Source organism: Rhyacophila brunnea, unplaced genomic scaffold, assembly GCF_057557595.1.
Source record: "Rhyacophila brunnea isolate RB1 unplaced genomic scaffold, BYU_Rbru_1.0 scaffold_22, whole genome shotgun sequence".
Lineage (NCBI taxonomy): Eukaryota > Metazoa > Arthropoda > Insecta > Trichoptera > Rhyacophilidae > Rhyacophila > Rhyacophila brunnea.
Window position 1 is genome coordinate 33,892,864 of NW_028232882.1, and position 19,700 is coordinate 33,912,563.

The 19,700-nt window shown below is 35.9% G+C and overlaps 1 protein-coding gene across 2 annotated transcripts in view; it reads left to right on the top strand.

Moving 5' to 3' along the window:
- Nucleotides 1–19,700, top strand: part of LOC147070484 (alpha1,4-N-acetylgalactosaminyltransferase 1-like) — a 43,028-nt gene that overhangs the window by 6,460 nt on the left and 16,868 nt on the right. Inside the window, exon 1 of one of the 2 annotated variants that reach the window (XM_085949416.1) lies at nt 4,247–4,262. The exons of the other annotated variant lie outside the window; for it this stretch is intronic. The gene's annotated coding sequence lies outside the window, so the exon portion shown is untranslated. Of the gene's footprint in view, nt 1–4,246; nt 4,263–19,700 lie in introns of those variants that run through there. 2 annotated transcript variants of the gene reach the window in all.

The following is a 19,700-nucleotide window of genomic DNA, read 5'->3' on the forward strand; positions in this document are numbered from 1 at the left end:
TCAGAGCTAATGAGTCATCGCATAATTTCGCGTTATAAATTAGAACATAAAACTGGCTGCGGTAATAAAAACAAGTGTATCGGCGGCTTGAGAATGTAGCGGCCGACGGAAAAGTGTATCGGACACGCGTTGACACATTAGCTGTGGGGCGTTCATAAACATAATACAAAGACCCCTTTATTCGAATACAAAGACCTCCTTTATTAATAGAAGCGCGACACCGGTGTCCCGTCTGAAACGGGCCATAGGTGCCAAGCGTGGAAATTATGTTAAGATAATATTAGTTATTACATAAATAAACAAGCGACGTGTTAAATATATTATACAAATCGTTCAAATGTTACTGTTGCCAGAATACGTCGATGACCAATACTTGTATAAACGAACGATTGTTAAATTCTGATACATTTAATTTTTTTTTAAGTTATACTTCTTTTGGCGCGTTTGGGGAATCAGATCAGAGTGTATTTTTGGCGTGTGACATGTAACACATAATTTATTTTTTCACACGAAAAAAAACGCACTCGATTGGATTCGAACCACCGATTGTTCGGTTATCAGCCGACCGCACTGCCTTTACGCCACGGTATGGTACTGCAATCGTGACGATTATACAGTATAATATTATAGTTTAGAATTGTTCCGTTGCCTAGGTAGCGAATTTATTATTGTCGGCCACTTGCAATTCCTTACGTAAACAAACGATTAAACGTCAGAGTGACAGTTGGTACTTACTAAAAATAAAAACAACCAGAAACCATTATATAATTTAGTAATATAAGTTAAAATGTATAGAAATAAACCAACGGCGTTCCAATAAGCGGTCCTTTTTCTTGAGTGTGTAATTTAACAAGATAATTAAGAGCTAGTCAAAGAATCTAGTTTATCACAAGTTTTGTTTTTGTTTTGTTACGCAAAGAAGTATAACTTCTAACGCGCCAACATAAGTACACACACCAATTTTTTTTTGAAAAAATGAGAAAATTAAAAAAATGCATCTCATTAAAATGTTTTACTCGAATACTTATGTGTTATGTGTCACATCACATTTTGCGTGCATATCTACAAACATGATGAGGATGATATGGTCCTTCATAAAGTGGAGTTTGTATTAACAGATTTTCTTTTTACGAGAAATGGATGTTGGCCACTGGCTGAACTTATTAGGTCCATATTATTACTCCAAACACAAAATACCTGGGATCCTCAAAATTATAAGCCGACGTATAAGCTGCTCGGCCATCGTGGGTGTGAGAAAACACTAATAAATATCTGTAAATTTACAATTTTATCAGTAATTAATTATAATACCTTCGTATGATGGTAATTTACCATATTTTTCTAACATATGCGCCACGTTTCGAAACATTTTTGACTACTCTCAAGAGGGATGGTTTCCAGATTCCAATCATGACGTCCTAAAGAATTTAAATTATATGAATCCGTCAATTATCTACGTGGTCGCAACTCGCAGCCATGAACTCTTTTGGGTCAGAACTGTTAAGCCTAGTACCCACACACGTTCTTGCTCGACGGTTTTGCTCGATCGAGCATGTTGACTTGGAAGCATGCTCGTCGTTAAAGTGCGGCCACACCGAAAACAAGTCGCGCGACAACTCGTTAAATTTTACGATAAGCATGATAATTATCGTAAAATTTCTTAAGCAATTATGATAATAATCGTAAAATTTAACGAGTTGTCGCGCGACTTGTTGCCGGTGTGGACCAGGCATTACGTCCACACAGTTGAGCAACTCGACACAAGACGCCGTGAAGCCACCATCGCACCGCCACGACTTCGACCACGAGTGAGAGCGAGGCCACACTAGCCTTGCCGATGCGTCCTCACTCCCTCACTCAAATTACATCGCGCAAGAATTACCCATATATTTCCGATACAACATTTCACGGTGAAGTGTAATACGGCGAACTACATACGTACAAGTTTCCGGACACGTTTCTTGTGAGAATAATATTTGCTGTGTATGTATTTTTTTTAATGAAAACAGTTATTTTTCAAGTTAAATCTCATGTTTTGAACGTCTTGAAGTCTGATTTGTTTGTCCGCAATGTTTTTTTTTTAATAAATAAATAAAAAAGGTTCAGAATCGCTGCCATTCTTCTAGCATTGTCCACTCCTAGCTTTCAGGGCAGGTCATGAAATTAAATGTCACGCGATGTCTTTCTCCAGAGACGATTATTAACTGACTTTGGTGCCTACCTAATTACCTCGATGGACTGCACTGAAAACTAGTTAGGTAATTCATCGATTTTCTAATTAACTAAAAATGAGTATGTATAAGAGGCGATGGCTCGGTGCTAAACTAATATTTAACGTTTGCATTTAAACATTATTTAATTGCGAGCACATAACATTCAAGTATCACAAACAGTGACGTCCCGTGGGGGTAGGTAGATTGAGCGTCGCTTGGGGGCGGCAGTTACCCAAAGGGTGGCAAATCGAGGATAATCATTCGGTCAGTATATAATAATATATCGAAATAGCTACATAACCTTAGTTATAACAGAAATATCTTTCCATTAAAAAAAATCAGCCCACTAGTTGGAAACAAAATGTATTAATTAGGTGCTGCAAAAGTTTTAACAGGACATTATTTTTTTGTCGGGTTCGCGATGTCTAGTTTACTTCCGATATTCTTGGACGTCACATTCTTGGTGAACAGCAATGACACTAGGAGATCTGCGGATTATATTTGAAATATAGGTAGGCAGATACTTATTTAATTTAAAATTTATCCAAATATGTTTGCAAGTCACTCGCGAGTTTTTGAAATTGTCAGGTGTATTTTTAAATTTACCTATCTGAAACCGTAGACTCGCAATATTGTCTATTGAAGCAGAGATGGCATTTAAATTAGATCTAATGGTAGGTATATCTTGTTAGTAATGTATCCATACAACACATTTCTTAGATGTTGGAGTCATGAAAGGATGATAAAAAGTACTGTATAAAAAAAATGTGGCGCCATTTTGGCACTGCCTAGGGGCGGCATTTTATCTAGGTACGTCACTGATCACAAATAGTGCTACTTGCTCATATGCCCATAATACAATTATTGTTTAATACCTACTATCACCTCCGAAGGTGGGAAGAGAGAGCTTTAGGCATCCCTCTCGCTTGGTTTAGTGGTTTAGTCGTTTAGTGTAGGTTGTAGGTTAAATGGCGTCGTCTGTTGTTTGTGTACTTCGGGTGATAAAAAAAACACGGATCGATGCTCAGAAAATGGCCAGATTTATTTACTGGAGAATTGAATATGGTTTACAATGTTTACATTATGATTTCTACATTACATTACTGAGCCGCATCGCAAAACAAACGGGCGGCCGAAAAAAATTAAATATGCTACTGGTTTCTTATCAGCGCAAACTCTGTCATCTGTTGAAATTTTAAAAGAAAAGCTCATCTGTGCGAGTGCAAAAATGCAGCATCAGACACAGAGCGTCTCGCTGGAGTCAATCGGCAACAAGCCAGATCACGTGACTCTGTGCGCATGAAAATTGCGGGTACAAAACAAAATTTGAATGACATTATTACCACCAAATAATTATATTTTTAGCTTGAAAATTACTGTTTTGTAGTCAACGATGCTCATATTTCTATGAGTCTGCCCGATAATTATTCCGGCCTCTTTAGTGTTTAATGGAATTAGATCCTTAGGGAATGATTATAGGATATTACTACATACTGTGATAAAATAACTGATAATAATTTATTAGGTTTAAATTAAACATAATATGTACATAATAGTAATTCTATGTATTAGTTTAAAATCTCTGATATAAACTAATGGCATACATCAGTTTGAGTAACCTATGGCACACACATAATTGGAATAATAGACACATTTTGTTATCATTCGGAAATTTATATTTAGTCACTAATTGTCACATGATAATCGGTATTAGACATATGGAATAATGCAAAGTACTGACAATTTGAGGGCGTCTCCTCATACATAGAAACTAGATACTGTATGTGGATCAATCCACCCAGTGACGTCCTTAGACAAAGTGCTGCCAGACTGAAAATTCCGCCCCAACTACCAATTAAAAAAAATGCTAGCCGACCATAATTCTTTTCGCAGCTTCATCGGTATCTGGACACTTTTTTGTGTTTTCCATAAAATCAATGAAAGCACTTTTTTTTTGTTTTTTTTTTTGTTTTGTGATTTTACCGAGGCTTTGACTGCGACTCTCTGTCATATCGCCTCTTCTCTTCTAGAAGGGGATCCGTCGATCAGGTCCTCACTTCTATTCTGTTAAATAGCTTTATAATTATTTTGCCTATCTCTTCCGTTTTTCTTTCTTTCTTCTTTAGACGCCAGTGTTTTATGCACCAGAATCGCTCTCGATACATCGTGTAATCATTGAATTTCAGATAGTCTAATTTAGACCTCAGCCAAGTCTCTGAGATTAATGCTATTGTTATTTTTTGTCTTATTTAGTAAAGTTCTATATCATTCTTTTTTTGCTTCATACTTCTGGCATTCCATTGTAAAATCTTAATTTGTTTTTTCTTATCCATTTTATTGCAGAACCTCCCCTAGAATTTCTCCTAAATTTCCTTCTTTGAAGTTTTTGCATACCCAGTCCACTGCTTTAATTATTAATTGTTTAATGATCTGCTGCCAGTCTCCCCCTTTCAGCAAGACTTTCATAATTTCTCCCATCGCATTAACTTCTGTCTTCCCCTTTGACTTTTTCTTATTTTTTGTAGGCTTTACGCTACTACCTGTTGCTGTTATTGTTGAGCCTGAAGCTTCTACCACCACTTCTTATTTCTTTTTGTTTTCCTTTATTTTTTTAATTATTTCGCTTTCATCTCTTACCACGATTTTTTGTTGTTTTAATATGTCAGCATAGCTTTTACTTAACATATTTTTTTTGCTTCCTTGAAAGGTATGTTCATTTTTATCATTGCTTCTTTGCAATTCTTTTCTTCTTGCCACTTTGGGCATTTTTGGCTGTTTGCCGCGTGGTTACCTTTGCAATTGATGCACGTAATTTCCTCATTTTTTTCGCAAGTTTTGTGGTTTTCACCGCACTTGGGGCACGTTTCTACTTTACTGTCGCAATTGTTCGCAATGTGCCCATATTGCCAGCATTTTTAGCATTGCATTACCCTGAATACACACGGTTCTACAGCAAACGAGACGCCATATATGTAAATTGTTCTCGGCAATATTTTCTCCCCAAATTTAATACTGCCTGACGAGGTCTTCGTAAGCTCTCCTGTTTCAGTTTTTCTTGCCAACCTCTTACGGTTGGTCACTTTTGCATCACTTTTGATTTCCATTTGGAGTTCTTGGAGGTCCATATCAATGTCGACTTTTCATTCTCTTTACTCACAAAACCGAGATCTTTGAGTTCTCCAGCTTGTTTCGTACATAAATGTAAGTACTTATTATTTTATTATTCTGTCTAAAAATATGGGTCATCTTTGATTTATTTCTAATGACCATATTATAAGGATAAGGGAATATCTGAACATCTTATTTATTACAGACCATCATTTAAAAAGAATAAAAGGTATTCAATCAGTACTAAGTTAAATTTATTAATCGAAAAAAATATTTGTCATTTCATTAAGCGTCGGCTAGATGCTCATGCTTTACCACAAGCTTACCTGCGCAAACCGGTTTGTATCGGGAAGCCTGTGTGTATGGATGGGAAAACTGTAGCTCGCGCAAACCGCATTTTCTGCACAAACTATATAGCGCAGGCAATCGCTGCCCTCTAGCCTGCGCATTACATGTAAATCTTCAGATTCATTCCTTCTTAAATTTGCCGCCCTTCAAATAACTTACTGTCGCCCCTGTGCGGCGTATATTCTCTCTGCTCCCACGGGACGTCACTGAATATACCTACTAAACTGATATAACTAAATATTTAGATATTCGAAACAATTATCACATATTATAATAATTATCACTATTCAAAATTCAATCACAGCTACGCTTATTCTAACCAGAAGTGTGCTGGGTTGACGACCCTAGAATTTTTTCTAGAAATATCAAAGCATTACTTACTCAATAAGTTCTTTAATTTAGCTGTATTTTAATAAAGAAGAATCAAAATATTTAATAATGTAGTAATCTTTCTTCTTATCTGGCGATACAGCCCAGGGTGGACATTGGCCACCACAAGCAGGCTCACTGTGCCCTTTCTCTGTTAACCACCGAAGTTGTAGTCTTCCCATACTACGTTTCCTTTCTGTTTACGAAGTGAGGCGTTTTGTTGGTGTTTCTTCATCCATTCTATACGCCCTTGCTACCATGTCGCAGGCGTTCTTCTTTTTATTGTGCCTTCCCCTAGCGGAGGTCTGCCACCATCAAGGCGATCTTAGATTTGTCGTCTGTTACCAAAACAGTTCAGTGGAGCTGCACTAGTACCAATCACGGAGGTTCTTAAGCCACGAAATGCGGTGCTGTCCTCTGCTACGCTTACCATTGATCTTTCCTTGAATGACAAGTTGGGGAATGCTGTACTTTTGTCCTCTCATAATGTGGCCGAGGTACTGTAGTTTCCTGGTTTTGATACTATGTAGAACTTCTCGATCCTTCCCATTCGATTGAGAACTTCAACATTTGTCACCCGGTCAGTCCAAGGAATTTTGAGGGTGCGTCTATACAGCCACATCTCGAAAGTTTCAAGTCTCCGTTACATATATCTTGGTTTAGTGTCCATACTTCCATACCATAGAAAAAATTGAGAGAACATAACAACGTACCATACGCAGTCTCGTACCATACCAGGTTAAGGTCTCGATTGCTAAGGAGGCGTCTCATTTTGAGAAAGGCACTCCTTGCGATCTCAATTCTAGTTTTTATTTCCTGAGACTGGTCCCATTTCTCATTGACCCATGTACCTAAATATTTATAGTGGGTCACACGCAGGCGTTGGGTTTTGATAAATCTGTCAAGGTCAGGATCGTCCAATATATAGGTAGATCTCGTGATTATACGGAGCCGAAGAGCATTCCAAGTACTATGTTGTGGGTAGAGTTGGGTTTCGGGAATTTCCCGACGGGAATTCTCGAGAATTTTTCGGGATTTTCCATCCCGAATCTCGAGAATTTAACATTTCGGGAAATTCCGGATCTCGAGAATCTTTTCTCGGGATTCGGGATTTCTTTATTATCAAATATCAATTGAAAAAAAAACTATTTTCTATATGGAAAATGTGGACAGAAAACACAACATTCAAGAATTGATCGGGGCATTTAACACAATTAAGCCAACGTCGAATCAAAATGAGCGCAATTTTTGCAACATCAGGGAATTTTGTGTCTCAAAAGCGTACGCGTTTGTCAGACGCAGCGATTGACAGTCTGTGTTTTTTGAAATTCTATTTTAATAAGTAATGTTTTAAATTATTTTTGTTTTCCTACTTCTATTTTGTTTGTCTTCTTACATAAATAAAAAAATCATATTTTTTTGGAATTAGTCTGTTTTTACACAGATTTTAGGATTTTTTTTTAAGTTTTTTTAAATTGCCCGATTTATCGAGAATTCTTTTCTGGAAATCCCGAATCTCGAGAATTCAAAATTTCATCATTTCGGGAAATACCGAATCTCGAGATTGAGATTTTCTCGGGAAATAACCAACTCTAGTTGTGGGTACAAATATGTAGGTATCTATATATGTTCCTGAAATGCCCCTAATAAAATTATGAAAATATTACATTTTAATAATATGTTGGAACAACCCAAAATAGCATTAATTTTCCATCTGCACTTATTTCCCACTCATGTAAATAAATAATCACATATCAGATTTCCTTCGGAGTGAATGGCACCAACAGCAAAATAAATGGGTTTTAATTTCACGCACGTTTGATTGTTGACACCAATTGCAAATTTTAAATCGCTCTGCAGAATAACCATGCGAACCGGTCATAAATTCTGGGAATAAAGATCATAAAGACCGGGTGCTAACTAGAGTTTCGTATACATAATATAAGTAGTTTCTATTGTTGTTTTTATTTAATAAAACGCAATTTTTTTGTAGTACTTATTCCACTTTTAATCAATAGGTTGGACATTAATATTTCATACTACGTATTTCATACTACGTAATAAAGTAAAGTTAACTGTTTGATTTGTATGAAACAAATATTAAAGTTCAATTATTTCTATCGCTTTGGATTTTGTTTGATAAATATTGTTTTAAAAAATGTATTCAGTTGAAAATGTCCCACTGAGGTGGACGAAACCGGTCCTAATATATTAATTAAAAGTGGAATTAGTACTATAAAAAAATTGCGTTTTATTAAATAAAAATAACAATACAATGCAGTTCCACCATGAATTGACAGTTAAAAGAAAAAAAAGAAAAAAAATGTACGTAAAACATTTCACCGTGGCACAGTTCGCCGTGAGCTTGCTTATCGGAAAGAGATGACCGTATACTATACGGTATTCAATTTTATTAGATTCAATATGAATATCAATTCCATTTTTATAGCTGGTTTTGGCAAAATTCATGAATTAAATAATGAAAACCTAAACTAACCTAACAAATAATCCAGTATATCAACTGTTTTCAAAATTTGATTGCTGCTGGCTTCCTGTAAAGTTTAAACTGACAAGAACCGTGTTTTATTTAGACATGGATTTTATGTCAGTACTATACGACCCAAATAAGTTGGACGGTCTTTAATATACGGCCATATATTTCCTATACAACATTTCACGGTGTAGTCAGGTAGTGTGATACGGCGAACTGCATAAGTCCAAGTTTCCCGACACGGGGTAAGTGCTGCCCTCAGTCAGCTCATATACTTGGTCGCTCCAGTGCACTGACGTTCTTTCTCTGCTTTACCTTCCCTGGAGGCTACCCAAAACCACTAATATATCCAGGTTATCTGGTCCGCGGCGAACACCATGTCGAAAAAACTTCAGAACGCATATCAGACATAATGTTGAGAACTGTCGATTTTAACCTGATCAAATACCATGGGCTTTATCAGGTTGTTATCCTACCTGCGCGGTATGGAGCCATAAACTGGGAACCCTAGTACAGGTAGTAATGGCGGATGATTATTGGCTACCTGTAAGACTCTACTATATAACGTTTTGAATTTGCAGTCATTTCAAATTAAGATAAACTGATTTCTTGGTAACAAGCCGGGATACAATATGAAATTTTCTTTGACCTCGTATACAAACGTTACTTGATTTAAGGGCTCTAACAAATGGGTGGTTCACAATAATTATGGATCAAGTCCAATTTTCATAAAATTCGTTTTTTTTTTTTGTTTCAGTGGCTAGATAATGTTATATTGTGTGTTGATATCATAATCGTAGCTTTACAATTTTCCGCATAAATAGCAATAACTAGTATTGATAAGACATCAAATTGAATGTGAATCATGTCCGTTTTGACGGTTACTTCAGCAGTATAAAGAGATATTTGCTAATATTAATAAAGTCTGAATATACTTTATGTTTCGACTATTTATTTTAATTGTTCCATGTACTATCAACATATGGTAAGTACATATGCCTATACAGTGAAAACATTCCTGAATTTTATGAAAGGAGTTTTAAATTTAGGTCCAAATATCTCAGGATCCATTTTGATGTACTTGATCCATGATTATTGTGAACCACCCAAATGTAAGTGTGCATTTTACGACACCTCAATCAGTTAGCTAGTTAGCAGGACTTTTTAACCGACCGTAACTTATCTGTGACTTTTTGTTGTATCCTATCATAGAATTTAGATAGACGAATCTCGAAAGAAACTGTATCATTGATATTATACATACGAATTTGAGGCTTGGTTCCAAGTTATGGAAGGGAGGAATAGGATCCACGACCGCACCGTGGCACCGTGGCTTTTTATGTAAATTATCGTCTCTGGAAGCCGAATCACAAAAATAACTGTCTCTCATATTGTGCTTACGAAACTCCACTCAAGCGATGGTGCCCACAGAACGCGTCGGGCGCCGCACTCGCGCAAAATTTCTACAAGTGGCGCATAAATCATTGAAAATACAACGTAATCAAATACGCCTGCGCCCACTGGATATGGCGACGCATTATACGCGCGCGCCGCATGAATCATCGTTTTTTCGCGAATCACCGCTTCTCGGTGATACGAATGAAAGAAAATACAATGGAGTCCATTCATTTAACACAGCGAGCAAAAACACGCTGCGCGAGGCATCGTCGATCGACGGGCGGAAAGCAATTATTTAATTACAGAGAAGTCATTGTTTTATTTTATTGCGTGTTCAGTTTATCGCTGGTTGAATAATGTCGTCGTAAATTTTAATTACAAGTCCCGAAATAATATAATATTTTTATTGCTTTGTTATGAGAGGCGCTGTAATAATATTTATTTTGTGCTGCTTGGGCCGCTTACTACATAGGTGAAGGGTAATGCGCGGCGAGAGACGTGTGATTATGGTTATGAATAAACACTGCATACGCGGACTTCGCGCGCCCGACGCGTTCTTTGGGCACCATCGCCAAGACTTAGTATAGACCGACGATATTAATATAATATGCATCTCCATTTCTAACTGTTTGTTTTAATGTGTCAAGCCAGACGAAAAACGAATAAAAAATGAAGTACCTAGTCATAAAATTTGAAAAATATTCACGTTGACTGTTCGTAAGGCAGAAAATACATAACAGATTAGTACATTGTGAAGGCAGTCGCCATAGAGTCCCTTATTTTCAGCATCTGCATATTAATAGGCGAAAATGGAATGGCGGGAAAGATAATTAATTGTCCAATGAAACTTACATAACTTAGACAGAATATTATATAATAAAAAATGAAAATTATCCTAGTCAAGACAGTTTATTTTGTGATTCGTTTACCTGAGACGATATTATACACGAAAGGTCATAGTGCTAGGGACATTGGCCGGATTTTTTTTTACTAGGTATGTTTCTGTCGTATTTTCAAATTACGTATTCAACGACATATTTTGATGTGAGTACCTAGGTACTTTAAAAGATTCTATTATTGAGTTTTCTATGTATATAGGCATTTTTAGTTGGTGTTTGTGTTCTTTAATTAAAAAATTATCGCGTACCTAGGTAAATTAATTTTCTAGATTCGCCCTTAAATAATAACACTTCAAAATATTAAAATAAATTTATTCAAAAAAATAGTATTATTGTATTATATTTTCGTAAAATAATGTATATTTAATTAAATCATGGCCAGCATCTACTACGAAATCAACGTATGATAAATCATCAGACCCGCCCCAATGGATTCAGTCGCCCCCGTGCGAAATATTAAAAAAACCGCCCAGATCGTTTTAAAACGGTTTTAAAATGGGTTTTTTTTAGTTATGACGGACAACACAAATTAGATTCCTGAAAACCTATTTATAATGTGTTTTCTTGTGTATTGTATGCAAATATGATGGAGTAAACTACCAATATATTATTATAAAAAAGGTCGCAACCCAAAAGAAGTAGTTGGGAGTCTGTAGTGTAAGGAATATTACTCACAATACATTAGCCAAACTAAAATGTGGCTAAAATCTCAACCCAACCTACCCCTTTCCTTGTGGGCGCGCATGTGAATTCGGTTACATGTAGCTAAATTGTACGTAAAATATTGCACCATGGCACAGTTCGCCGTGAGCTTTCTATCGGAAAGAGATGACCGTATACTATACGGTCTCCAATTTTATTAGATTGAATATGAATATTAATTCAATTTTCATGGCTGATTTTGGAAAAATTCATGAATTCAAGAATGAATACCTAACTTAACGTAACAAATTAATAATCCTGTATATCGGCTATTTTCAAAATTTGTTTGCTGGTGGCTTCCTTTAAAGTGTAAAGTGAAAAGAACCGTGTTTTATTTAGACATGGATTTTATGTCAGTACTATACGACCCAAAGAGGTTGGACGGTCTTTAATATATGGCCATATATTATATCCGATACAACATTTCACGGTGAAGTTGTGATACGCCGAACTGCATACGTACAAGTTTCCGGACACGTGTGAATTCGGGTGTCACAACAAACAAAATACCTATATTTAAATGGCAAGTGAAAAATTGATTTTTCAAATGGTTGATTGTAAAACATCGCGAGGTCCTTGACTGTATCTATAGTTAAAAATCGATCATATTATGCATACACATCTTAGATGTGTTTCTATCACAGATATTCAGGGAATCGCATTCAAAATGACACCGGGGTCAAAACGATCATGTTTGGCGATTAAAATGGACCTTATCTTTTTTGCTGTCGTGCAATAATTACACGTGTTGTTACTGCCAAAAGTTGGTAAGTCTCAAAATCATGTTATGGAGTAATTGGAATTTTAAGTTTGACTTTCCCCTCTAAAATCAGACATAATGCTAATTTCTTTGTAATTTATGTCATCATCATCATCATCAGGGGCGCGACAACCCGGTGGCTCCTCCAACAGCTCCTTCCACCTGTCCCTATCCAGTGTGGCCGCTTTCCAATTTGGTACCCCCAGAATACGGCAGTCACTGGCAGCTCCATCTAATCAGCGAATCTTTGGCCTCCCTCTTCTTCTACGTCCTATTGGATTGCTGGACATCACTCTCTTTGCCGGTTCATTGTCATTCATACGGTGCACATGACCTAACCGTCGCAGTCTCCCAATCTTAATTGATTGAACTGCGCTGCAATCTTCGTACAGCCCGTAGAGCTCAGCATTATATCTTCTCCTCCAATTGGTGCCATTCCTGATCGGTCCATATATACTGCGGAGAATTTTTCTTTCAAAGATGTTCAGGGCTCGTTCATTTCGCAGAGTTAATGTCCAGGTTTCCGATGCGTAGGTGAGCACTGGCTTTACAAGTGTCTTGTAAAGAGTGCTTTTAGTTCGACGAGATAGTAAGCGGGACTTAAAATGTCTTAACAGACCAAAGTAGCATTTATTCGCAGACATGATTCTCTTGTTGATTTCTTCTGTAATATCATTGTGTCGAGTTACAAGAGATCCAAGGTATATGAGACTGTCGACCGTATCAAACTTGTATGCACCAATATCTAAATTTATGTGCCTGTTCTATATATCAGAAGACCATTATTTTATTATCTAGCATACATATTTACATTTAAACACATAATCCGTTTTTAACTTTAAATACCCAAATTATCGATTTTGGCAATAATTTAGGCAATTTTTGGCACCAACCCCACGATATATTATATTATGTTTATTAATTCATTTTTACCGAATAACTTAAAAATAGTTTAAAAAAAACATGAAGAGAGAAGAAAAGTATCACGTTGGTTCGGTAAGATATTCAATAAATGGTAATACTTACCTACTTACTATTGAAACAATGATTTTTTTTAATATAGTTTTTTAGAATTAATAGTATTCGCCTCTTTTACCTAGGGTCTGATCGGATTTTACATTGTCTAGGACCGGCCCTGATCGTTGTAGTATATACGGGGCGAGCCTGCCAATCATGATCATTGATCAATCACACTATACATACGTTGATGACTGATTATTGATTAGTATACTCGTCAAATTCTTCCAGCACGATACATTGTTTCAATGCTTGGGCCCACATGCCCAACGTAGGTCAAAATGGAGATTTTATGGTATTTTCAAAGCATTAGCCTGAACATTCCTTAAACGTTGTAGATAATCTATTTATACAATTTTAATGCCTTATTATCCTTTATATTTATTTTAAACATTTGATGACTGCATAAAGTATTTTTATTACATAAAATAGTATTCTTTTAAACCTCTCGCTATATTGTTTTAGAATATAGTCATATTTCAGTATGTCCGTGTGAAGTGATGTTAAGATTTTTTATATTTATTAATTTTTAAAAGCATTTATAAAACCATTAGTAAAATTTATGTCAACATTATTATAGTGAAATATTTACAATAAAAAATTATATTGATAATCTCTGTGATCCCAAATTTGACAAGAATTAGGCATTTTATTATTCAAAAATGGGCATGATTAACACATTTGAAGATAATTCTAAAGATATTGATTATAAGCTATGTCTTTGACCATTCAAGTGTGATAAAACATCCTACGAATAATGATGGTTCTTTACAATAATTATTGACCTAATAATAAGATAGTATTTTTTTGAAATACGCCATTTCTATTGGCATTTCCCAGTGGGTAAGGTTACAACATACGGCCGTAGCCATAAATTGACAAACTATAACTGAAGTAGGGAGTAAAATCATGTTAACGCGCGTGTTTGAACATGTGCCTAACCGGAAAAAAATCGTTTTTTTTTAACGGTTAGGTTGGTTAAAAAGGCTATTGCTTTGAAAATACCATAAAACTCTCTATTTTGACCTACGTTGGGCATGTGGGCCGTTAAGATGTTAAAGGCGTATAAACCAGGTGTTATTAATATGACGTGTTTTCGAGAAAACCCTGCAAACTGAAGAAATCATTTTTGTGAAGTATACGTGTGTTGGAATTTAAAAATAGATCTTGACGGAGACCATTGAGACAAATGCTTGGCTCCCTGCCAATCGCGTGTTATTTCATTTCTCCTGGTATCCGCAATTCGGTGAAATCGGTCACTACAGCTGATATCAATACAATAACTTGCTACGTTCAATATCATTGAGGTGATGTTTGGTGTCTGCAATCGTTCGCATTTACCGACAGAATTACTCACGAAGACCGCATCAAAGAATAACAAAACTCTGCAAATCCAACTTGCATTATTTAACAAACATATAATTAGCAGTTGCGAAGAGTGGAGGTAGGCTGTTAAGATTCGACATAAATAGTGCACATTAAACTTTGTTAGTCATACGTATTTATTTTTATTGAACTAAGACTACAATTTACAGATGGTGTTAATTAGTTTTTAAAAATCAATTACACCGTGCTTAAACCAAACCATAATACTTTTGGTATATTTTGGGCGATACGACAAAATTGTGCACAACTTTTCATTCAAACTTATTTGTTTTTGTTGGATTAAGAATACATATCACACGTATTGTTTTCTCATTTTTTTTAAATTCATTAAACCCTGCCTTACCAAACTATAATACATAAAATATTATTCTATCTATAATATATCCAAAGATATGTATGCTTTAATTACATAATTTTAGCTATTTATAGATAGATGAGTATTTTTCGGCGCGATGGCCGCGTGGCGTAAGCGCCGGTCTATAGTGTCGAGGGTCCCAGGTTCGAATCCTGGGTCTGGCAAGTACACATATTGTTTTTCAATTTGTGTATGAGTCAGAGTATGGACCTAATAGGTTGAGCAAGTGGCTGACATCCATTTCTTGTAAAAATAAAATCTGTTAATACAAACCTCCACTCCTTGGAGGCCCATATGATCCTATTAGGATCGGACATGGTCGAAAGAAAAGAGTATTTTTTTACTATTATATATTATGACTTGGTTTGTGCAGGGCTTAATTGAATTTTAAAAACCTGTCTGTAAATTGTAGTCCTATTTCAATCAAAATAAATACATATTAAGTACTGATAAAGTTTAATTTCCAGTTTGTGTAGCGGTTCTTAACAGCCTACATCCACCCTTCGCCACTGATAATTGGTAGGTATGTATACATGTTTCGGAAACATGGTTACATGTAAATTGAACGCAAAACATTTCACCGTGGCACAGTTCGCCGTGAGCTTTCTTATCGGAAAGAGATGACCGTATCGACGTATAATATACGGTCTCCAATTGTATTAGACTAAATATGAACATTAAACCAATTTTCATAGCTGATTTTGGCAAAATTCATGAATTCAAGAATGAAAACCTAACCTAACCTAACAAATAATCCAGTATATCGGCTATTTTCATTTTTTTTTGGTGCTGGCTTTGATTGTTTGGGATTGATTGCTGGATGTTTTGGGGGCCAATGTGCAAATCGTTAATATTTGATACATTTTTTTGTTTGTTAAAAAACGCATTTTCTAAACCATGACTTTCCGAGAAAATACTGTAGTCATTTCCATTATAATATTTAGTCGAATGCGACGAATTAGCGCTGTAAATGATTTGTTATTGAAAAAAAGAAATCATTTTGATATCACAAACTGTGGAGATTTAAGATTAAAATTGAACAAGTTAGTACCTCACATAAAAACTCTTTGCAGCTCACATTAAGCACAAGGATTGCACTAATTTTTTCCGAGTTGTACATCTAATTATACTGAATATACATACCTAGGTACTTACGAAAGTTAAATTGAAAATAGTATTGCCTATGTGCATTTTTTATTTGAACCAATTCATTTTTTTTTTCAGAATTTGTTAGTTAGCATAGCTAGTGACATCGGTTTTTTCGGCACTCATCTTGGCGCCTCTTAGCCGGCGCACGATCGTTAAACCGATTTGCACACTTATTGGATTGACACTTACCCCAGAAGACGCTTTTCAAGTTCATTTCCCTTCATTTGAAGGCGCTTTAGTATTTGAGTATCTATCTGCCTTTCCGGCGTGTTATTAACCCAATAGGTACTCTTCACCTCTAAACACGTTGCACAAGAAGTAAAATAATATTTAGACGCGTTCAAAATAATAATGTTCCGACCTCGCTATCGAACCAAGAAGAATAATGATCATTGGTTAGAAAGCATTATTTCCTCACTTAAATTAAATTGTGACTAAAAGATTTCCGTCTATTTTAGTCACGGTTCGTTCTCATTTTGTTCATTTGACTATTTTTAGAAATCACAAAATTTTCTAGTCAACTGATTTCTAAATAAATAACAATAGCTGTCGTCATGCCGCAAATGCGTAAGTAGGTACAGAGGTATTACCTAAAAAGGTAAATTAACAAGGTAATTTTACTATAAGAAGAGGTATCCATACGAACTGTTTGTGTGACAGCGTTACCATTGTACACAACAGCAATCATATTGTATACTATCATTGCCGACTCAAGTAGAAAGCCGATACATTCACAACGACTGGTCTTACTTTTTCCGCTCCTCCCGTTGTTGTCTATGGATGACCTGTCATTGTTCTATAGAGTGCTCATACTGACGCGTCTGTCGTGTTCACACGGGGAATGGTTTGATTTGGATAGATGAGTTACATGATAAATAATATACTAGCATTAACACACCTTCTACAAATGTAATGCATAGATTAATGCTACATATTTTTTGGAAATCGATATTACCACCAGTTTTTGTGTGAAGGACTACCTAGCCTGACTTTGACAGCTGATGAATAACAGGAATGTATATTATTTATAATTTATTAATATTTGATTTGAGATTTTTTTATAATTCAATTTGAAACGAGAAAGGGCGAATCAATATGTCAAGCAATCTGGGATCTGATTTTGACAGCTGAACAGTGGACTACTCGTTGCTTGTGCAGAAAAATATGTTCAGGCTTAATTAATCTAAAGATGGCGCTGATATTATTAATCAAATTTGAGACTTCCACCGGTTATAGAGTGCATTGTTGATATCGAAACTCGAATATTGTAGTTTGTTATGGAACTCTCACTACAGTATTTATGTCAATAGGTTTACGTTGGAATGAGAGCAAAAACTTTTTGTAAATCAACTATCTTCCATCAATTACTTTCATATTGACTACCTACTTAATTAATCTTACCAAATCGTAATGGCTTAAAAAAATTCTTAGGAATTGCGCGTACTATTTCTGACCAGTGTTGCCAACTGTCGTTGACAAAAACATGACAGACGGGATAAGAAAACAACCTATTTGGCAGGAAAAACGCTAGATTTTGTGAAAATAAAATTGCAAGTAAATTTAGTTAATCTACCTAGAACGAAGTCAATACCTTTCCTTTGGCGTATGGAAAAAATCGGAAAAAAATGTCAATACGCGTAAAAACCACACATTTTAACAGAAATATATAATTTAAAATTGACAACAAAATGTCTATATTGTGTCAACGGCTTTTAAGTTTCGTTTCGTGTCATTCTGATAATCGTCAAACTAATGTCACATACCTAAGCACATATTAAATTATATCGTACCATTTCACTATAAAGCCATGAATGCTCCTATTGTTTCAACATGTTAAATTATTTTATTTTATTTCCCGCGGTACTAAAATAGGTACTGACCTACCCATGGTCCCCACAAGGGGAGGGGGCTGACAGGGCTCTAGCCTGGGGGCCCGGCGTGGGGACTCGACCAGATAAATGAGATAAACACAAATCACAAATTTGCTCTCATGGTAAAATTTTTCGCTAGGCGCTATTTTTCTTCAATAATGTTATTATTTAAAATTATATGCTTGTACGATACAATTTTTAATTGTGTATCGATATTCGACAACTCCACAATTCAAATGAATATATTCAAAGATACAAAAAACACTAAATAAATATACACATTAATTTTACCGCGTACACCATTTGGAAGACGCTACTGTAGAGCAGCACAGTGCCTTTATCCTTAGCGATAGGTAGGGGGGGCCGCCTAAGATCCTAGCCTGGGGGCCTGCTTCGGGATGTGGGGTCCATGGATCTACCTACCTGCATTAAGTGGGTATTTGATAAGTCAGAAATTTGATCCGTATGAAAATAAATAAACTAAATACACGTATCTAGCGTATTTTCAGCTCTTGGAGGCATGAAGAAATGCTAGTAAAAACGCCACAAGCCAAATGCGTTTTTTGCAAGCTAATGATTTTGCAAGAAAAACGCTAAATTGGCAACGCTGTTTCTGACCTTATTTTTATCGTTAAATTAATTAAGACGCATTCAGATTGACCACAATTACTGTCAAACATTCAGTTTTACATACATAATTTTGATAACACTTCTGAGAAAATATAATATAACCAATAGAAAAAAATCTTTTTTGAAAAAAATACGACACCCAGCAGATACCGAGCCTGCGTCTCCCGGGTTTCGCGCCCACGCACATTGACCACAATGCTATAAGTACCTACCCTATCTAATTGCGACAAATTTTAACTAATGGCTCTTACAATACTCTCTGGTAGCGCTTTCCAAATTGAGTTAGGTACTATCCATGATAACCTGTTGGTTGACCTAAATAACAATAAAATAATATCAATTTAGCAGAGTTTTAGTAAACTTTGATCTCGATATCTCAAAAGAAACTTCTCGATATAATTGACAAGGTGCATGCTTCTCGGGCTGCGAGTCGAAGACGACAGAACCCATACACATACCTACGAATTGGTCATTCCTATACCGGATCGCAGGATCCAAATATCTATACGTTTCAAGGGTTACGTGTGACTGTCGCTAGGTAGATATGCGCGGTCTTCATATGCAACACTGGATCGTCGTTCTTAGAAGGTGCGATATATGGCTGTGCGGCAGACGGGCGAGCTTAGATGTGAGAGCCGGCTTATACCCACCCCGATCCTCAATTCGACTCGAAGCAATTCATTTTTTTTTTCAGAATTTGTTAGTTAACTATGAAATTTTGATAGGAGGGGAATGGAGATTTTTGAAGCGTTGGCACAAATGGGAAACACTGCCTAATGACTAACTTAATAACAATGACTAATAGCCCGTATCTTGCCTTTAAACTTTAGTTGCAAGATACGGGCTATTACAGGTTTATTCCTGCAATGTTCATATGCGGGAAATTACTAAAATGGTTGTATCATTTTTGTTAAAATAACTACAGATACGGGAATTTCGTAGTCGTTGGGCAGTATTTTTGTTGTTTTTAGTACGTCAAAAAGTAATTATCGTCATATAGGTCA